The sequence below is a fragment of the Rhinopithecus bieti genome, unplaced genomic scaffold, assembly GCF_001698545.2.
Source record: "Rhinopithecus bieti isolate Rb0 unplaced genomic scaffold, ASM169854v2 scaffold_110, whole genome shotgun sequence".
NCBI lineage: Eukaryota > Metazoa > Chordata > Mammalia > Primates > Cercopithecidae > Rhinopithecus > Rhinopithecus bieti.
In genome coordinates, this window is record NW_016803311.1 from 4,632,603 (window position 1) to 4,652,511 (window position 19,909).

Below are 19,909 nucleotides of genomic sequence, written 5' to 3' on the forward strand. Positions count from 1 at the left end.
TTTAAGTTCTAGGGTACATGTGCACAATGTGCAGGTTTGTTACATATGTATACATGTTTAACTGTGCTTCTGACTGACCAGTGGTAAACTGGAGATCCCACCGTCTCCTCCTTGGGTTTGATTATTTTGCTAAAGCAGCTCAGAAAACTCCTGGAAATGCATTTACCAGTTTATTATAAAGGGTGTTATAAAGGATAGAGGTGAAGAGTTGCATGGGATGAGGTCTGGGGAAAGTGGTGTGGAGTTTCCATGCCCTTTCTTGGTGTGCCACCCTCCAGGAACCTCCACTTGGTGAGCTACCAGGAAGCTCCCTGAGCCTGTCCTTTTGGATTTTTATGGAAACTTTATTACTTAGATATGATTGATTAAACCATTGGTCATTGGTGATCAACTTAATCTTTAGCTCCTCTTCTCTCCTTGGATGTTGGAGTGTGGGGCTGAAAGTCCCACTCCTCTAATCCTGCCTTGGTCTTGGTAACCAGCTCAATCAGATCCAGAAGCTATCTAGGGGGCTGCCAGCCACCAGTCAACTGATGAGCATGCAAAAGACATTTATCAGTTTGGAGATTCCAAGAATATAAGTAGTTGTCTGTTAGCGGACAGCAACAAAATCATATATATCTTTCATGATATTAAAATGGCATCGCGCTCGATTGAAACTTTTTAATAACCAATTTGGCAGACTTTTCTGTATGCTTACTGAAAATTTCAAATGTGTAATTAATTAATATTGGAACTTTGATTGATTGTCTATTGCCCAATGTGCACATTTCAAAAGCCTAAGCCCTTTTAGCTACATAGATGATCTTTAGTGTTTTCAATGGTTTGTTGCTGAGTATTTATACTGGATATTGTAGTATGTTTCAAATGATAGAAAATAAGAACAGACATGAAAAGTGCAAACTTCTTGTAATTTACTTTGTTTATGTAGAAGTGATACATTAAATCATCTATGAAGTACATTAAGTAAACCTAAATAGCATGGATTTTTAAGTTAAAAATATGAGAATTAATAACTGAAAACCCCCATGGGAAGTAACCATGTCACTGGTGCCAAATTAGAAATCTCCGGGTTATAAGATCATAACCCCTAGAGGAATATTTATCTGTATGTTTACTTAATATCTAACAGCATGTGAAATTTATTTATTAATGTGCCTGCAGGTTTCTCTCTAATCCCACTTCTCAAAGATGCACACACATAGATATAAAGCCAGGAGGGGGTGAATTGCCCTGGAACTGTTTCCATCTAAGTTGAAAAATATGGTTATAATGGGAAAAGCAAAAGTTGCTCTCCTTCTGACCTTGAACAATTTTACAGACCCAAAATAAAATATGTGAACAAATTCAAAGGCCATGTCCTCTATGACATCTTCCTTGCACTATACTTGGCCCCATCTAATCAGCACTGATCACACTCTCTTTGATTATAATTTGACTATAGGCCTTATTTTATCATCCCTTCAATTCTAGTTTATTTATATTCCTCTGTTTCTTTTGAATGCTCTGAAGCGATAGAGATCTTGTGATAATTTGTTTTAATACATGGCACATAGCAAAGTGACTTTGCACATTGTCATTTACTAAATATTTGTTAAATGTGTTTGGTTCTAATTGAATTATATTTACATATGCAGAAACTTAAACATGTAAACCATTATTGAGGGTAATGATAGTAAAAGAAAAGAACAAACATTTTATAACTGGCAAAGAAATACATTTTAGAAAGTTTAGAATGTAATTTTCCAAAGTATTATATTTTTGAAGGGAAGTTATGATTTTATTAAAAGCATGGTTATCTGACATAATTTTTACCTATACAAAGTTTAGAATTGAAACAACTGAATAATTTAAAACAAAACACATTTGCTTCAATTTTCTATCGATTTAGGGTATAACTATTGATTTGGCTTGAAATATCCAATGATCGCCTCAGTGCTATATTTTCTTTAGCACCTATGGACTTAGCTACAATGAAACAAATCTTTTTGAAACCGTGACAGCTAGGCTGCATGCAATAGTAATATCAGACATCTATATATTGCCTTATACTTATATAAAAGTGCTTTCACATAAATTATTTTATTGGTTCTTAGGTATGGGAAATGGAGGCAGAGAAACTGAGAAAGGTAGGAGAAACTCACACTTTATAGAGATAAAAGATAGGATTATATTTGGCGTATATATATGGATTTTTTTGCAAATACCTAAATAGCTTGCACAAAAGCCTCTTGCCTATATAAGTTTAATTGTTCTAAAATGAAGGTAAAATTTGAAATTATGACAAACTTATTTGTATACACATGGAACTTGTTGTTCACTTAATGTTGCCAAGTAGTTGAAAGTAGAAATCAGACATTTATAATGATGGCTTACAGGATTAGAAGATTTCATTGCAGTAAAGACTGTGAATATATAAAATTTGAATTTGACCAAATGGAGATGATTTTAAATCTTTCAGAGATCAGTTTCAGTTTCAGTAATAGGAGTAGACAAGAATGAAGGCATCAGGTAAAGAGACCAGTGTGGTTTATAAATATGCCCAAGTCTTGTAAAAGTACCGTGGGAATATATAAAAGAAAGTTACCCATTGTAACAACGGGATTAAGGGAAGTTTGCACAAAAGAGGTGGGTCTTGAGGGTTCAATAGAGAAATGAGTAAGACCATAAATAAAAGCTCTCAAATGTAAAATTACACATTACGGTTGACAGTCTGCTACATGGTAAGTTGCATGGAAGAAAATAATAGAAAATCCAACTTAAAAAGTGGAATTGGGTTTGATTATGAATAGCTTTGAATTTCACACTAAAGATTTTGGCGGTCTTTGTAGGCAACGAAGAGTTTTTAATTAATTTGTTCTAGAAAAGTAAGTGAAAATCTATTTTAGTTAGGAAACTTTACTCTGATTGGAGATGAGAAAAGTGTTGAGAATGGAATCTTAGGGCAGTGCTTTCCACATACCTAATAATATGTCACGAAATGTTAACTTTTGCAGGGTACACTGTGCTGAGCTGATGACACTGTTTATGACTGTTGGTCACCAGCTCCCTAAGATCTGCTCCTCTGCACCTCCCTAAAGGCTAAGAGAATCAGTGTCTCTCTCACTCAAACCCATCAGCTCCACAGCAAAGTGCCTCGTGTCTCTTTTGGGAAATACCCTGCCTTTGGGAAAGAAAGGAGAACATGAATTGATGAAGAAAAGGGAGAAAAGGGAACAAAAAGAAGACAAAAGCAGAACAGAAGCAGAAAAGCATGGTATTCTAAGTGAAGGAAGAAGCTTTTTAAAGAGGGAGTGAACCAAGAAGACTTGACAGCTGTTTAGAATTCCAATTGTGTGGGAGCTAAGGAGAGGGCACTGGTTAGGGCAATGTCCTCCCTGGTTTTGTGTTAGAGGCAGTTTGAGTAGCAGAGGGGCATAGAAGGCAGATTAGGCAGTGACAGGGAGGTATGGAAGTGGTGTGTGTGGTTTGCTACACTTAGACAAAGCTTGTGGGGGAAGGTAGAAAAGCAATGGGCTGGAATGGGTGGAAGGACACTTTGGGGATTTGAAGACTTGCCTGAGTGTGTGTTAGGTGCAGACTGAGGGGAAGATATAAGAGGAGAGAATGGAACTGAAAACATAAAAGACAAAATGAAATAATTGGCAAAGCAAAAATTCAGGCAACCAGGAAAGAACAGGATCAAATGTATGTAGACAGATTAAACTTGGTTAAAAACATACTTTTCCTTGAATAGACAGAAAGGAGGAACATATTGATAAAAGGTAGAGGGAGATTTTGAAGGGTGCTGAAGACCCGAGAGAGTATTCTCCCCCAATAGCTTTTGTTTTCTCTGTAAAATATGATGTGAGAAGGATGGTAATCATTCAGCAATTCCTACTGGGGAAAAGGACAGACAACAAGGTGGAGTGAGAGTGCGGTCAGATGACTCTATCAATCATGTGCTCAACACTGTGCTAGGTGCTGTAGGGGATATAAAATATGTATGATGTGATTCCTGCCCTCAAAGGGAAACACACACACACACATTCTCTCTCTCTCTCTCTGTCCCTCACACAAACCTATAAGGGTAAGGGAATCTTTTTGAGTTAAACTATGATTTGCTGAAAAGCATAATAAAAGTCCTACGGAAGAATTGGAGAGGGGGCAGTAAAGACATTGAGAAAAGCTTTATGCATTATTTAGATAAACAGAGGAACAGATTGTAGGAAGCAATGGAACCCAGCAAGAGGATGGCATGCACACCAGCTAGTTGGGAGATCATGAGATAGCAGAGGAAGTACGTGATGGGAAGAGGAAGGCAATATGACTGAATAAATAGGAAAGAACCAGAGTATAGAGCATTGGTAGAAAGGATGGAGGTGCATGAAGATTAATTAGGTATTTACATGCAAGATGGAGGAGAGTGTGAAGATAATAGAAGTAGAAAAATAATAAGGCAGGAAACGGTTGCAGCAAACCAGATGTGAGGCTATGCAAGAGTAATGCCAGTGCCAGAGTGAAGAGAAAGGGGTGAATCTGAGAAATATTCTGAAGGAAGATTTGCTAAAATAACGTGACAGATTGGATATTGATTGGGAGGAAAGAAAAGAGTAACATGTGCTTTCAGGTTTTTACTTCTGGGAGACAGAAAAATGTTGCTGATGTTGAAACAGAACATCTGTGAAAGCAAGGCAGATTGGGGCTTTTTGAAGTTTGGCGGGAGAGTAGTGAATATTATCGGTAGATTTTTGGCATTTCAAGTCTATAGGGAGAAAGGATAGCGGTTTATAATTTGGATTAACACCAAAAGGTCATAAATGAAGCTCTGGGAAAAAAGAAGCTCTTTGAGAAAATGTGTGGAAGGACAGAGGATCAGAGTGAGGGTTTGAGTCTCAGGGGGCATTTCTAGTTAGAAATCAAGAGTACGCATGGAGCCTGCCAAAAAGGTAGAATAACTGGCCAGAGCCTATGAGGGACTAATGAATTGACATGTCCTGAAACAAAAAAGAGAAGAAAACTTCAAGGAACATAAGAATTAATTGCAGTAACAGTTTTGAATAAATAAAATATATAAAAATCCATTGAATATGACCAAAAGGAGATGATTTTAAACCTTTCAGAGATCAATTTCAGTGAAGTGATAGGAGTAGATGAGAATGAAGGTAACAGGTAGAGAGATGGTTGGTGTATAAATATGCCCAACTCTCTCTGAAGGACAGCATATTAGAATTTCTAAGATAGTCCTGAGAAAGTACTTTAGTGATCACCTCTGAAATTGATGGAGTGTTGCAGTACACCCCGATGTCCCCAGACACGTCAGTCATCCAGAGTAGCTCCATTTTATATTATGTGTATGTGTATGAGCGCATGTGCCTGGGTGTATGTGTGTGGTCACACATATATAGATTTAGGAATTTCATATATCTTATCTTAAGAGGTGCTTTTTGCTAAAATAAAACAAACACTTAATAATCTGCTCTAGAATTTTGGAAATCAATAAGAAAATAATACTAGATTAGTGCTACCAAGGATTATGGGGAAATTTTAAAACAGCATATTAATAACTCCCAATATATTAGAGAAAATAGGCTGTGGATTCATAGATCTCTCATTTTTAACGTTGGTTCTGTTGACTAGCTATGCATATGAGTTACTTAACCTCTCTTAACCTCAGTTTTCTCCTGTCTGAAATGTACCAAGTGGTATTTGCTGCATAGTGTGATTGTTAGGATTCACCAGGAGTAGACAGGGGTACTGGTTTCTTTTGTCTCAAATTTCTGTTTCAGTGAGCGTGGCCTTTACAAACCAAACACTCGGCCATACAGAAGATGAAATTGGATGTTCTATAATTAAGTTTTATCTTGAGCTCCCATCTCTACTGATGGCAGAAAATTTACTCACTCCCAGATGAACCCAACAGCTTAGTTTTCTTAGACATTTTAGAATTAAACCCAGGTAAATTCATGATTTACATCTTCACACATTTTCCTCATTGTAACTTCAAAGATTCCATAGATACCTCTTGGCTTCTGGGTCAGGCATTTAGTCCGTGGTCAGTTTGTTTGTCATTGGCAACCACTGGGATTTTTCCTCTTATCTGTCCCCGGAGTGCTTGCCGTCCTCCATGCATGCACCGGCTGATGTGTAAACATGTCCTGTGGGGTAATTCAGGCTGAATCTTGCATAGGGTGGCATCTTCTTACCCTGACCAAGCCTCCCCTATCTCTTCACAAAATCTTTCTACCAGCTAAAATCTATTTGCCTTCTCATGGACATGTGAAAATGTGACTGTCTCTTGGCATCGGGCTAAGATTTGCATCTGTTTGGGAGACTACCCTGAGCTCCTTTGGACTTCATGTAGACTCATTGCTGATCTACCTCTCAGGTACCCTATTAGATACTTTTTGCCCAAACATACTGTCCTTCCAGACTCCATTTTGGGAAGTTAAAACTCTGCTCTTGAATTTACAAATCTAGCTGAAATTTATCTGCTTTTCCCCTCTGGGAAACAATAGGAAAAAGAGAACAGCTTACAGAGAATTGGGGGTTTTTTCAGACTTACACCGATGCTCAAAATCTATTGCTCTTGCTTCTCCTCACCTTGCCCTGAATACACCCCTTTCCTTCACGCTTTTCTGTGTTTTTCTGGCGTGGGAAAACATGCTGCTTGCTCCTGGTCATGCATATTTACAAAACTTTTCTGCTTCAGCCTGGATCTATAGTAGGGAAAATGTCTTTGGACGTTTTGCTACCTTAGCAATCTACTTGTAACCTGGCCTTTGATCATGCTGGACAAGTTGGTTGAATGAGGGCCTGTCAAGCTGTTCAGGAGAGGCAGGGGCCTAGTTTTATGCCAATTGATGGCTCTGTAGTCTTCCCTGAGTATTGTGTTTTCCTTTGGTTTTGTTTGTTTTTACATTAAGCTACTTACACAGGCGTGGCTCACGAAGGAAATGAATTAACTTGGATCTCGGAGGTTTGAAAGCTAATTACAGGGAAGTTTGAGGATACTGCAGCAGCCTGAGCCATTCTGCCCTCCTGGTTCTGTCATGCTAGCATAATTTGGTTCTTCTGTCCACTTTTCAAGCACAGATTGCTAACTAGGTTGATTAATAATCATTCAAAATGGAATATCCCTATTGGACTGCTTTCACTTCAGTCATAGTTTCCTGGGATAGTCATCTGACACCAGAATAGCTGAGGAAACTGCCTGTAGCAGTTTCCCTCGGAAAGGGGCACAGAAACTGGTTATTATTTTGAAGCTTCTGGGCAACCCCCAGAAACTGTGATGGTGGAAAAGAACAAGCTTTTTTGATCTATGGAAACTTCTCCTCATCCTGGCATTCTCTCTCTCTCTCTAACACACACATTCACACACACACACACACACACACTCTCTCACACACACAGACACACTTCTTCCCATGTGTTTAAGCAATATAGAGTCATCACCCCTCTTGGTGCTATAGCCCTGGGAGCAATTCGCCCTTGAATTTGGCCTTAATTCTAGTTATCTAAACAGTTTGCGCTGCAGGACTTTCTGTCTCTTTCAGGGCCGACTCTGGGCCTAACTCAGTAGTATTTATATTTGCCATAACTCTGTAATTCATCCAGGGTTCACACTAAGCAACATAAACCAAATTTATGATCCCTTATTTCTTAGAAGTCTCTTTTCGTGAAAAAGGCACCTGCCTCCACCATCCAAATGGATAGTTGTTTTTGTTTGTGTTTTCCATAAATAGTAGGGATACCGCTCTGTAAAGACTTTGAGAACTCACTTTCCTTACTGTTCCAGGCTTTTGGGAAAATATGTGGAATATTGACATGAACTTCCTAGATTTTTCTCTGCTAGAGAACTAGTGCATTCAAACTCATATGTTTTGATGTCTTTGGTTTATAAAAGATTTGTTTGTTAGATCTTCTTAAAAAGAAAAAAACAAAACAAAACAGACCACAAGTTTATTTATGTTAAAATTCTGAGGGTAAGGCAAAAGGAGAAAGAAAAGTCACTGGGAATAAGCCTAGTCCTGAAAAAATTGTGAAGACACACATTCTAGTCCTCAGAGAAGTAAGCTTGTTTTTAAAAGAAAGGATGTTTTTGTCTCTTCTATGAGTGGAAGAATGAAAGCTCAGAGAAACTGGCTGTCAAGACTGAGGTAAAGCCAGAGTGTTGAGGGCTCATCCCTTGGAGAGCTTTACTCTCTTCTTCAGAAGAAGTATGAGAGAGCAAGAGGAGCATGGGCTTTGGTGTCAAACTGTAACATTTTATATTTTGCATGACACAAGTGAAAACTGGAACCATCATAATTTCCTGCCCCAATGGTAAACAACCCTGCAAAAAAGAAAATTTAACTCAGTTGTGTGTTCTAGAAAATACTTGCTACTGGAAGATAAGTCTGTGATTCAATGAAAATAGTATAATAATTTGCTCATCAAGGCTCAATTTAGGTGAGAACCTCTCTTTGCTGTGCCCACAAATCCAAATCTATCATGTCATAGATTCCACTCATTCCCAAACGGTTCTCCACCTGTCCATACTTGCCTTAAAACTATCCAATGTAGATCTTAAAAAACCTATAACCATCCCTCTCCCTGAATTCCCCAAATGAAGATGCAACTGAAATTTCATAAAGTTAGTCCTTTCTGCAGTAGGTTTAGAAAATTTAGCTATGCTTTATCAACAGGTACATCTGGTGGTCTTTTAGGCCATCACTCTTGAACCCAAACTGGATTTCAATTGCTCCTTTAGATAGATAATTCATTTAGCTGATTTTGCAGATAAAATGTTCATAAACCCAAGTTTTTCCCCAATAATACTTGTATATATTACTTTCATAGTAACACAAATAAAACTCATATGAAGCAACAATGCATTAATTAATAATGTTCAAATATTCTGAATTTCCTCATAAGTCCTATTATAAGGGGTTTATTATAATCTACTTCTAAGCTTTACATATGAAAGGATCTAGATGCTTGCCAAGGTATCCTTAATGGGGTGTTCTCTAGTCTACAGTTATTTCCTCTATAACCCTGGATAATTTGCTTACCTTCTCAGAGCTTCAATTTTCTCATTAGTGAAATGGGAGTAATTACTACATCAGAAAGGTATTGAGAGGATTAAAGGAGCTCATGTAGGTAAAGATCCTAGAATAATCCCTAGCATATGGTACAAATATTATCAGTGTTGGTTCCCTTCTTTCTTTGGTATATTTCCTTCTTTAAAATAGGAGATGGGTCATGTGTCAAGAATGAGCAGATCGGGTTCTCATTTTTCTATATTGCTGGGCAGAGAATAGAGGGAATCCCTGTCCCTGCGCAGCAAATATCCACCGTCCTTAAGTTTATTTTGAGTGTGGGAGAGGAAGGTAGAAATTCAGTAGTGAATGATGGGATAGCAATAAAATATTCCATTGCCCCTTAACTACTGGGAAATGGCGCCTCTACATATCTTAGTTAGGAGACACAAAATTAAATCCTTTTTTTGTAGTTGATATTTTCTATTATATGTAGTACTCTATAAACACTAAGAATTTGGACTACAAATAACTATAAATATCTTTAAATATTCAAATTATGAATTTAACCTGTTTCTTAATGTAAATTTTAATTATTCTTATGTCTGTCTTAACATGGGTTAATAACCATTGGGAAAATGAGATGCTGCAATATTTTTGCATTCGAGTTTTAGAATGTTTTCTTTACTAGAATTTCCCTTTCTTTCCCACTCTGTTATTTTTTATCCATCTGCCTCTTTCCCCCAAACACATATCTGTCCCTGAGCGCGCGCGCGCGCGCACACACACACACACACACACACACACACACACCTGTCTTTCTTTTATTCCATTCTTTCATATCACTGATTTTACAGAATCTATGCTTAGGCAGTCTGGATAGCCACAATCTAAAGACAGATTCCGTCAAGCTCCTATCTGTTAGAACCTGCAGTGCTTGCATTTGGGTTCGATACCAAACAATAATGTGGTATTTTATAAACATTAGTGAGGATGATTTTGCACTGGTCAGCAAAGGTAAAAAAATAGGTGCTTTGGGAAAACAAATAAAAAAGGAATTGGATCTGTCTCAATAAATTGCACAAATTGTAAATATCCCAAAGACGCAGCCACTAACTCTGGCATAGGAAAATAAAGCTGACAATTACACTTTGGAATGAATAGGTGAGTAATACGATGGCTAAAAATTTTCTTTACAATCATTTTTTATTAAGTGCAGCACTGCATTTATTTATTAAACAAAGTTTCTGTTTCATCTGCCTGTTCAATTCTTCAGATACTATTTTAATAGAGTCAATTAAGATTTACATTCAAGTCATGATTTTTTTCCCCATTCTGGTTTGAGTCTACAGATATACTTGTTCCATCAATTTAAACATAATTATAGAATAATCTTTCACAAATATTACAGTTAATAGCATTGGGGCATTTATAAACTCTAGTCCTTAATTTATGCACATTAAAATTTCATTTGAAATGAAAGAATGTCGAATAGTCAAGTATATTTTTAAGTCATCCTATAATGTTTCTAACACAGTTTGCACCAAAGCCCTAGAATTGGCCATGGTTGGTTGGGATTGCATGACCTGGACAAAGTCAGAAGTCACTTGAGACGAATTATTACTGCCTTTAACAAAGTAAAACTTAGTTTGATTATGCACTACACATTCCTCTTTGGTTTTAGAGATCAGAACCTGACATTTCACTCAGGCTAGGATCTGAACAGAGTTTTGTCTAACGGGAAAACTGACAGTCCTTTTAAGTTTTACAGGTACATGTTGTAATGCAGAAACTCTATGTACAGAAATATGCCATTACAAAATTGATAATTCTGGGCATTGTTCTGACATGAATTAACTGAATTACCACATAAGAGAATTTCTGTTTCCTTATTGAAGAGAGGGACCTAAAAATCTTCTGCTTAAATCAGCATGTAGGGCAAATTGTCTATTCCTTTATTTACAGCTGTATAAGTTCCAACAAATGGGGATGGAGCAAAATAAATTTATTGCTGTATTTTGAGAGGCTGTCTCTTATTTTTGAATCTTTCCCAATGTGTATTCTACATCAAACTCTTTTATTTCTTTGTGTCAGAGCTTTCCACAAATTATAATGAAATGCAGTCTCATAAACCAAAAAGAAGAAAGGTTGTTCTGTTTTAGGATGTTAGGACGGAAAGAATGTAGAACTTACAATTTGGAACAGTGTGGTTTGCTTGATTAAAATGTCTTTCATTTCATTTATGCCTTTAAAATAATGTTTAAAATATTAGAAAAGAACTTAGAAAACTTTGCACAATATTGACTTTTAATATTAATTCGGTTTCCTTTTCAGTATATTATTTTTAACAACGTGGCATTTACAGAAGTAATTTGATTACATGTGTGAGACTAGATGTTTTCAAGGCTCATATATCTAGTTTCATGATTAAAATCAAGGAATAATTAAATTCAATAAACATTGTGTTAATATCTTTTTAGAAATGCATTTATTTCTGCAAAATAAGATTCCTCTATCTATCTATCTATCTATCTATCTATCTATCTATCTATCTACCTACCTACCTACCTACCTACCTTTCTCTTAAAACATCCTAGAGTAGCTCTGCAACTTGGTAAAAATATTTTAACTTCATATGCTATGAATTTTATTTTCTTTGTATTAACTACACATGTAATTAGATTTTTTTCTTTCCAAATCATCTTTCCAAATTATATTATCATTTTCTCTGGGACACTGATTTTGTATTGTTAAGTGAAAGAACCGAATTACAACTCTTATGTACTTTATGTACTTAATTGTAATATCATTTATTGATACATGACCATATATCCTATCTAGTCCAGGACAGCTTCGGTTTACATTTTTTGTTCAGCCTTAAATATCGATTATTTACCTACTCCCCTATAAAAACGTCCTAGTTTCAATGACAGGCTCACCTATGTGGGGCCTGTTAGGAACTCATCAAAGGGGGTAAGATTTATATATTTATGACAGAAATCCTTCTTCTTTCTCCTTTTGCAATTTTTCTCAAGTTTCTTCTTCATAACTACCCTTCCTGTCTACTTCCAGCTGTGAATAAACATAGACATAGATAAACATTGTTGATGCATGACCTTTGCCCAGATGTGATGGTAGGTAGATGACATTGCATTGAGCAAATGAAGAAACTGCAGCCTGGATCAGCACTCACTTAAGAGGAAAGATCATTTCTCCTTTCTTGCTATTTAGCCAAGCATTTACTGTGGGGATTTTCAAAGACCTAGTATTAGGGTTTCTGTCAGAAAGTTGATGGTCATACACACATATCTGGAAAGCAAATAGTTTGAAGTCAAAGGGCATAACTCATTGCATTTATTCCATACATGTTGTTAATTTAAGGTGTGTTTTCCATTTCAAAAGGTCAGGAAATATCAATTTGATAGCTCATTCTTGTTATACCTAATATTTTCTTTACTCTACATGCAAACACATCCAACAGCCCAAAAGGGGCAAAGGAAAATCATGTAAATTGCCTGATCTTTGTTCAGTGCAAAAGCTGAGTTTAGCAGCTCCGCTCACCCAACTTCATAGGGAAATTAAACATCACAGAAAACTTTGCCCTGCTGAATGGTCTTTCTGGCCTTACTATTGGATAGCAAGAGAGATAAAAATGAGCTACGAGGGCTGAGAGTGGAGATCATACATGTTCTGGCAATTCAAGCCCCTTATCTTGGGGTTACCTCCAGTGATTTGCTGGTGCTGGCTCAGCCTGGCTTGGGAGAGCACATAGTGAACATCTTTTTCCAACATGTTTTCTTGAGGAGTCAGTTAACCATTTGCCAGCACAACAGTAGTCACCTCTCTGAATAATCTAAATGTACTAATTATTTTAATTCATCACATGGTATGTGTGACTGATAATTTGTATTTAATAGTGGGAGAAGATACTGATATATTGTCCAGTTTTGGTTGTGTGTATTTTCCTTTGCACAAATTGAATCAGTCCATTTCTATTTTTTGGTGTCTTACTTTCCTGACTTATTAATATATCTTGGGAGATCTTCCCAAGTTAACACGTACAAATCTACTTCATTTTGTGTTAACAGCTACATTACAACCCATTGTACCAAAGTTTATTTACCCTGATCCCTCTAGATGAAAAAAGTTTCCAGTTTTTAGCTATAATAAAGAATGCTGCATTGACCATTTTTTTACACTTGCACCTTTGTATAAACCACTCTTATATACAGATAGAGGAAAATAGATGAATCAAACTGTAGGTGCATTTTAAATTTGGATAAATATTCTTAATTTGCACTCATATTTTAAGGGTACAATTTGGCATCATTTGCAGTATCATTTACAATTGCAATTTTCTTTTCTTCCTTTATGGCAGGCTTAATCAGATTTGAGAATGCACAGTTAGGCATGTCCTTTTCCATCCTCCTTTCAAGGAGATATTTCTAATAGATAACAAAGATTTTTAAAAAGTCAGTGTTCCTTTAAATTTCAGCAAATAATTAGGAAGTGCCTGCCTATGTTCTAGAGACTCAATAGTTTAATAAGACAGACCAGTTTCATGACTTCCTGTAGCCTATGCTCTGATAGGAGAGCTGAGGCAAATACTGTGAAGTATACCTGATAATCACTCGCTCCAAGTATTTGTTAGGTAATTCCTTCCATCACACCCTCGTCTACTTTTCTCAATTTGTTGTTCTCAACCAGTGGCATTCAGATATGATCTCATCCTTCACCAACCTGGGAATTCCTTTTTCTTCTTTTATATATTGCGTCTCATTTCCTGTTTTTTGGTTTTTGCTACTTTCCTCATTTTTTACATAGCACATCCTCTAATAGCTTCTTATAGAAGCTCTAATAGAAAAGTGCGTTGAAAATATGTTTTTTGATATGGCTATATTAAAATGTCATTATTCTTCCTTCATACTTTCTATATTTCAGCTTGATTATGAATTCTGATTGGAAATATATTTCTCTTAAAATTTTAAAGGATTTTTTCTATTACTTTCTAGTTTTCATTGTTGCTATTGAGCAATCTGTTAGTATATGGGCTGCATTTTCTCTCTTAAATGTTAAGGTTTTTTTTTTATCATAAGCATTCTGTAATTTCAAAATGAGATGTCTTAGAGTGGATTTTTTTTCATTCATTTTTGCAGAGCATTTGGTAAATCATTTCAATCTGGAAACTCATATGTTTTAGTTCTAGGAGCTGGAGTACCAAGAGTGGGTCAATGGGGCCGTCTTCCTCAGTGCAGGCAATAAGGAATGGTCTGAAGAGAATTTTTAAATCATATTAAAACTTACTAAAAGATACTCTTATTTTGACTACAGAGTGCCAGCAATTCTCCACCCAAATCTCTTATTATTTAAAGTTCTCAACAACCGCTAGGATTACTGAGTTTTAATAATATATATGTAAACTTCAAATTAGCACATGCTGTATTACTGATCCCATATTAAATATTGTATTATGCATAAAAATTAATGTGGAGAACTCTCAGTTATACAGTTAGCTCCCTCCCTCCTGACACAGTACACTCATTTGAGATAAGTTCATAATACTTCAGAATCATTTGAGGTCTCTTTGGGTGTAGTTTCTGTTTTCAGTCCCTATTGTACTACATTTTCCTGGATTTACATATAAGATTCAAAATAAATAATGATAGCATAGTGATTATAAAAATGAAGAAATTTAATTTTAATTACCTCAACTCTATCATTCTATGTGACCACTGGAGTATAGAATTTTGTTCTTGTTTTATGGAAGATAGCTATCTCTATATATGTTTTCCACAAAATATAATAAATATACGTGCACTATCCCTAGAGTAGTATACATATATTATATATAAATATATAAAAATAACAAATATATATCTTCCATAAAACATAATATATGTATACCACTCTAGGGATAGTGCATGTATATGTGTGTGTGTGTGTGTGTGTGTGTGTATCTTGGTTGCAATTCAATCATGGCTCTGCCATTCTTTCAACATGTTCAAAATGTTGTTGACATCATCCTTCTGCTGAAACTTCCTTCCCCTTTCTCTGAACTTGTCTATATTTTTTTATTTTATTACTGTCAAGATATATATATATATATATGTATATATAGTCCATAAAATATTATATATACATATATGTATACATGCTACTCTAGGGATAATAATTACAGTTTATTTTTCTTTTAAGTTTTCTTCTATTCCCTGTATTGTATCTATTTCATTAGTAATCCTTTCAGTTTGTATGATCTTGTTTCTCTTGTTCCTGTTTTATGTTTCTTAAATTATGCAGTGATTTTGGTTTTTCATTCATGTTTAAGATTGGAGTGCTAAAGAGCCAATTTTAAGGTCTGCATAAATGAAGGAAACTTATTTCTTGGGGGGTCTGACAGAAAGATAATTGAATAAGAACCTAGCTGTTTTGTTTGCGACTTCAGATTGTCATCTCTGTGGCCATTTCTCCTCATTTGATCAATTTCCCCAAAAGGAAATCTTAATTCTTAGCTTGTAGGAGTAGAGAAACAGAGAGGTGAAATGTCAGTCAGCTTTCTGAAAGATGCAGGTATGAAAAGTGTTGGTACATTTTTTGCCCCATGTCCCTAGAACCAAGACACTCTCTCATTCTAGATCTCCAGAAAGTCTGACTTCTGTCAGGCTGTGCATTTTGAGAAAGAGTAGATCTGAAGTCTATTTATACACATTCCCAATAATCTAACAGGTTTCAGCTCCATCTTCAACAGTAAGTTCTGAGTTCTGTGATGTCAATTGCCTTGGTTCTCATTGGCGTTCCCTCTTGTAGGCATTCAGGTCTCAGCATCCTTGGTTTTAGTTCAATCATGGTTCTTACATTCTGTCAACATCTTCAAAATTTTGTGGACATAATCCTTCTGCTGAAATTTCCTTCCTCTTTCTCAGAACTTGTTTGTGTGTGTGTGTGTATATATATATGTATGTATGTATTATTCTATTACTGTCAATTTATGGGTTATGATGAAAGAAAAGATAAAGACCTCATTAAATCTAAAACATTTTACCAAAGAGCTTTCTGATAACAGACGCTGGGAGCCGGAACTCAGCTTTTGGTGGGCATGGCCAGCATTTGGGAATGGGAGGGTAGGGGATGCTGTGGGAAACATGGTTTAAATACCAGGTACACATGTTCCTTTCTGCACCCAACAGGGAATTTCTTTCCAAATCTCTTGAAATTCCCTGCAATTAAAACTTTCTCCATTTAACTGAAAACAAAATCTTCTCATGTCTTTAAATTTTCAAGTTTAATTTTTTTGTTATGAAAATTATACATGCTCACTTTAAGAAACTTGACAGAGAAAATATAACCAGATATAGATTCTTGCACTCTTTGTTCTAAGAGTTTTAGTTGCTGTGTTTGCATGATATACAATTTTTCATATAATTTTCTCAGTTTCACTTTGTTTAATATCCTCTTTATATTGTAAAATAAATACTAATACAAAAGAATGGATACATACGATTTAAAGCCATAAAATAAGCATTCATGGACTCACTTTAAAGCTTTTATAGCTTATGAATTAGAACATATTTTTTTACTTTATTGGCCAGATTATAATCCCCTTGAAGCTGTATAATATTGGATATTTAAGTTTTAGCAGGTATTTTATTTACATTTACATGTATTATTTAATGTAATCTTCACAATAGCTGTATGAGATAGGTACTAATATTAGCCCTGTTTTGCAGGTTAGGAAACTGAGGCTTAGGAAGTTTAAGAATTTTGGCTAGTCAGTAAGTGGAAATATATGATTTATTTTTTATGTCAGGGTACAATCAGGAGACAAAACCATAAACTAGTTATTTGAACTTAGAGAAGTTAACATAAAGAGCTGTTATCTGGATAAGGTGTTTCCTAAGTAACTAACAGGGTAACAAAAGTGTTCTAAGGTATCAGGGAAATAACCTATGGAGGAAACAAGCACTACCCCTAGAACTGAGGAAGCAAAGGAAAGATGTTGGAATCATTACAACCTGAAAACTTACGGAAAGGGCTCTGTGGCTCTGAAACCCAGACCTCTGAGCAGAAGGCAATGCTCAGCTAGTTTCAATGGTTTTTATCATAAAGAATGAGTTTTGTTGGCCTGGTACCTAGAACTCTGAGGAGCAGATACCATCCAGGTGCTGTTTTCTCTGGAAGTATTTGTTGATGAGGCTGGTTTTGCATGTGTTAAAAAAAGTCAGGGCCACAATGACCTGAGAAAAATTCATCAGAACATCTGATCTCCCTATAAAGTGCTCAAATAATTTTCTGGGGTGACAAAAATAAGTCATAGCTGCTGTTTCAAATTATCCCCTAAATTAACACATGATTAGCTAAATGTATTTTGTGCTTATTCAATTGCCCTGTATTGCCATGTTTAAAGGCTGTTTACTGTTGAAATAATTAGATGTATGGGGGATTTTCCCTATTGCAAGTTGTTTGGTATATAGTGACTTGTATCTATTAACTAACTCATATAGTGACAAAGAGCCCCCCCCAAAAAAAATTTAAAGTGGCTTCTTTTACTTTATATTTCCTCATCTAATTCAAATTTTGAATCCATAATAAGTGCAACCTAGAATCTAGATGAAGAGGTTATTTTATATATAAAGATCTTGCCTCACCTTCAATAATTGTTCTTTGTTGACTTAGAGAAGCATAGCTCCTTTGACTTTCTGTTTGGTCTCTTGGTACTAAGCTCTACGGGGATTACTTGAACTCTCAGGTTCAGAGATCAAGTGGATATTGCCTGTAAATACAGAATGACATGGAACAATGGGGTCTTTGAGTCTACCAGGAAGAGCCCTGAGCTCAGAGTTATTCTATTACCAACAAGCCCCTTGAGAGACCACCTAAGATGGCACAGTGACCCAGTGCAGTGCTCTGTAGAACAGAGACACTGGTTCATTGCTTTAAAAGAGAGTAATTATAAAAAACTACCCAATATCACAAAATCTTTAGGAAATAGCATTTTGCTGAAGAAGAGATCTGAATACCATGTATATTTATATAATATCAGTTTAAATAATACCTTTCATCCCTCAAACTAAAATAATGCTTTTACAAAGATCTTTTACATATATATATGTGTATACACAGACAGAGTTCATATTGTTGGAAATAAAAATATCTTAATAAACATATTTTCTAGTTCAGAATTTATCATCTTATTTTCCCCTTTTTGGACTTATTGTTTCATCAATGACCAGTACTGGATCAATGCCAGGTCCAAGGTTGGCACCTAATAAATACTTGATTGATAGGTGGATTGATTGATTCAGGCAACCAAGAAAAACAATGGCTAACACGGCTTCACTTGAAAAGTCCCTCAAATAAGACAATCCATGTATTTAATATCAGTTTTTAGCTCCAATTAAAAAATATCAAGCTTACTGAAGGGTAAGATTATTTCTGGTTCAAAGGAAGTTATGATTTTATAAATAACACCTCATTCCAAAAATTACTCAAACAAAAGCAGAGTGATTTGGTTTGCCCTATTCATTAAGTAGCCATCAAGATGAATTTCTACATTGGCTCACTAGATAAATTGTTATTTTAAAAGGTTTTTTAAAAGAAAATTGAGATTGAAATGAGAGTTATATACAAAAATGAATCTTGCTTTATTATTGCACTTATATATTTAGTACAAATAGCTAGTATGGCTCATAGAAATCTACATTAGGAGACTGTTTTGTTCAGAGTATTCAATAAATTATCCAGAATTGGAATCTAAAATTAAACTTTATAAATTAACAAATTGTGCAAAATAAGAATGTGTAACAAGCAAAAGGAATGATAGAAAATGAAAGCTGTATTTTCTATGATGAAAAAATACATGCATAAATTGATTGGATTTGCTTGGTCTCTTCCAGCTGGTGCCAGCACATTTCATATTATGATGATGTGCTGTAATGAAAACTTTAGAATATTTGGGACATTCACCTAGGGCTCTCTCCTCTCCATCCTTTACATAATTCTGATTTTGTCTTAGTCTGCCTTTAGTCCTCTGGACTTGATTTGAGTAGACATATGAACAAGACACTCATTTTGCAGGGACAGACATTCTCTAAAAGATTTTAATCTAGGGAAAGATCAGGACAAGATTAGCATTTTAGAAAGATTCGTCTTGTTGCAATTAGGAAGTGTATACTAGGGGTAGACTGAAGTCAGTTAAAAGTTACTGTCATGTTAGAGGTCATAGGGACTTGGCCTATGGTGGTAGAGAAGGAATGGAAAAAATGAGATGAAGAGATTGTAAGTTAAAGTATTTATAAAACTGGGTTACCAAATAGAAATAGGAAGTGAAAAAGAAGATTCTAAAGTGACTAAGGATTCTATGACAAATATAAATAGGCATTTTGTTTGCTTATTTTTACCTGTTTTGTACATTGATATACCTATTCTAGGTGCTCAGAATGGTGTCTGGCCTGTAGAAAACACTCAAAAAATATTTACTGAAAGAATAAATAACTGAATAGGTGACCTAGGTAAAACTAGCTGGATGGTGGTGCTATAAACGGAGAGGTATAAAAGCAGAAACAGGGTGAGGATGTGAGAAAATGGGATGTGTAATTTTAGAAATCTTAAGTTTTGGCAACTTGGAAATATTAATTTAGAAATTCTTTCTGGGCTTTTGGATAAACAGCTTTAAACCACATGACAAATAAAAGTTTGAGCTGAAAAATTGGGGGATTATTAGCATATAGGCTGGGTTAAAGTGGTGACCATGATTCAGATTATCTTGGAAAAATACAGTGACTAGGAAGAGCCAAGAGCCAAGGGTAAATCTTTAAGGAATGCTAATATTTATGGAGTGTTTAGGGGAAAAAGAAGTTACTAATGAGAGCAAGTGTCCCAAGAAAGTAAGAACACTGGGGTGCATGATGTTGTAG

General features: G+C 35.5%; 1 long non-coding RNA gene across 5 annotated transcripts in view; it reads left to right on the top strand.

The window, feature by feature from the left end:
• The window catches only part of LOC108530825 (uncharacterized), a 103,038-nt gene that overhangs the window by 58,166 nt on the left and 24,963 nt on the right, over nucleotides 1–19,909 (top strand). Inside the window, exons 8-9 of one of the 5 annotated variants that reach the window (XR_001885985.1) lie at nucleotides 2,097–2,129; nucleotides 2,997–5,015. The exons of the other annotated variants lie outside the window; for them this stretch is intronic. This is a non-coding gene — a long non-coding RNA (uncharacterized LOC108530825). Of the gene's footprint in view, nucleotides 1–2,096; nucleotides 2,130–2,996; nucleotides 5,016–19,909 lie in introns of those variants that run through there. 5 annotated transcript variants of the gene reach the window in all.